Source organism: Argopecten irradians, chromosome 5, assembly GCF_041381155.1.
Source record: "Argopecten irradians isolate NY chromosome 5, Ai_NY, whole genome shotgun sequence".
In the NCBI taxonomy this organism is placed as follows: Eukaryota; Metazoa; Mollusca; class Bivalvia; order Pectinida; family Pectinidae; genus Argopecten; species Argopecten irradians.
The window spans coordinates 28,532,535-28,535,435 of record NC_091138.1 but is presented as its reverse complement, the minus strand read 5'-3'; positions in this window follow the sequence as shown (position 1 = coordinate 28,535,435).

Genomic DNA, 2,901 nt, shown 5'->3' with positions numbered 1-2,901 from the left:
GTGTTGTGTGAACATTGAATGAGAACTGAATGATTATGTGATGTGAACATTGAATGAGAAGCGAATGATTGTGTGTGTGAGAACATTGAATAAGAGCGAATGGTGTGTAAGAAGCGAATGGTTGTGGTTTGAAAAATGAATAAGAAGCGAATGGTTGTGTGGTGTGAACAATGAATGGAAGCGAATGGTTGTGTGGTGTGAACAATGAATGAGAAACGAATGGTTGTGTGGTGTGAACAATTAAGAAGTCGAATGGGATTGCGTTCAAAATGAAGATTTTGTACCTGCTAATGTTATTAGTGTTATTCAAACTAGACCATGCTTATATCCACATTTCGTCATGCTAGCCGTTAACTAATGCGACATATAATTGTATGCATCCTCGATACTCCAGGGTTTCCGATCACTTACGATCTCTACACCCTGGACTATCTCATAGTAAAATTGGAGGCAACAGAATAGAAAAGGTAATTTAGTCATTTGATGAACATCAAAATGGCCGTATGACGGTACACTGTGGTTGACAGCTGTGTGACTTTGATGTTAGGCGTCGCTCTCTCTGTAGTCTTCAAAGGAAATCTTTGCTAGCCTGTGATTGGTCAAATGTTTTCCACTGAGCTGCCTTCAATTTCACTAATTTCATATACTTTTTTTTTGGTTTGTTTATTTTTACGTCCTATTAACAGCCAGGGTCATGTAAGGACGTGCCAGGTTTGTTGGTGGAGGAAAGCCGGAGTACCCGGAGAAAAACCACCGACCAGCGGTCAGTACCTGGCAACTGCCCCACATGGGATTCGAACCCGCATCCCAGAGGTGGAGGGCTTGTGGTAATATGTCGAGACATCTTAACCACTCGGCCACCGCGGCCCCAATTTCATATACAAGTGTTTTATTTGATAAAGGAGAATTAAACTGTTTCAAAAGTTTTTACAACACAAATGCCAGCCAAACACTTGTGGAAAGCTGATACTGATCTTTTATGTTTTATGATGCACGGGCATTTACATTAAAATGTATTCGTTGACATTGGAAAGAATTGTATAACCGGAGCTGCTTATAATTACCAGGCTATCTGTTTCAAGAGTCCACGTGACGTCAGTATACCACAGACATTATAATTAAATAACAATATATGCAGCATTCGTTTATGATGCTGCATTGTCCCGTCACATGAGAGGATGACCTTGAGTCCGTCTATTGAATTGCCCTTGGTCGGTGAGATTATTGCCCTAGATACTGCTTGGTCGGTGAGATTATTGCCCTAGATACTGCCTTGGTCGGTGAAATTATTGCCCTATCTTGTAAAAGTATGTCACTGAACACTCGAGCTGACAAGTAAAATAGGTGAGAAGTAAATAGGTTAATCATAAAACACAGTTGTGATGTCCTCTATATTTTTGTCTCTGTACTCTAACTCCGGATTATCGGACCATTACCTGTAACTGTCCTATATGTTACCTTTTTACTGTCTTATATGTGAATCTAATATAAGACAGTCACTTATAAGACAGTAAAAGGTAGCATATGGCAATGACAATGACAATGACATTTTTTTATTCTCATAAACTGAAGTTTACAGTGCAGAGAATTATAAATATCAATTTTACAATTAAGTCAATAAGTAGTAATTTCTTTTGCGCATGCATCTCTATATACAGTTACAGTATATATGTATGTTTACAGATAAGACACAAAATAGTAGACAATATGGACATCAAATATTGTAACCAATAGTCTGTGTTATTATAAAAATAAATTTAATCAATGAAATGAGCTCGTTTTCTGTTACATAATTGAATAGAGTATAAAGTTTGAAAGTATTTGGTCTCTCGAAGTAATATCTAGACAGTATTTTTCTTCTATTTGTATTAATAACTTCATTTTCACATTGAAACAAATAATGGAATTCGTCGTCTAGCTCATTTTAAGTACATAAACTACATATTCTTTCCATTCTTGGTATATTTTGCCATCTGCCATCTTCAACAGGAAGCTTAACATGTTCTGAACTTACAATAAGCTACAGCCAGTTTAGGAGGGAGTTCGATATTTACTTTGAGACGCCATCTGTTGGCATATTCATAGAAATTAGTCAATTGTTTTTGAAGTTCATCTGCTGTATCAGCCAGTAGTATGGTGCCATCTGCATATAGTAGCACATATATGATTTTAAATATATGTGTAGATCATTTCCTAGTTTACTTGATATGTTTGACAAACCCCGACATCCGTTTTCAATTTAAAATTCTTCCAAGTCATTTAAAAAATATACAGAACAAGAAAGGGTGTCTTACACCAGCATTGCATGTGAAGATATTTGAAAATTCTCCATCTTTCATAATTTTGGCTTTAATACCATCATACATACTCGGAAACATTTTCCATCAATTTTATTTTTAATAAGTTTGTTCCATAAACTAAGCCTCCCAACACTATCGAAGGCTTTTTTGAAGTCAATGACTGCAGCATATATTTTATTTTTACTTTTTTTGTGCTAGTTCAATTAATGAGTATACAGAGAATATGTGATCAATAGTTGAGTAATTCCTTCGAAATCCAGCTTAGTTCTCAAGGATCAGTTCAATATGCTCTACATATTAATTAAGTCTATCATAAATGATGGAGGTAGAAACTTTACTTAGACAGCTAACTAACGTAATCGGTCTTTAATTTTTAGCATCGTACATATCACATTTGTTTTTGAAAATTGGGATAATATTTCCCATGAGCCATATGTATGAGAGAGTTACACAATACGGGTGAGTATATGTCTCCGGGCATAATCCCATGATTATGTTAACACACAACTTGCCGAAATATTTCATTATTTTTAATCCAAATTACGAATTAATCCCACACAATTAAATTTTAAGAGAATTTGATCCTCTATTGATGCGTAAT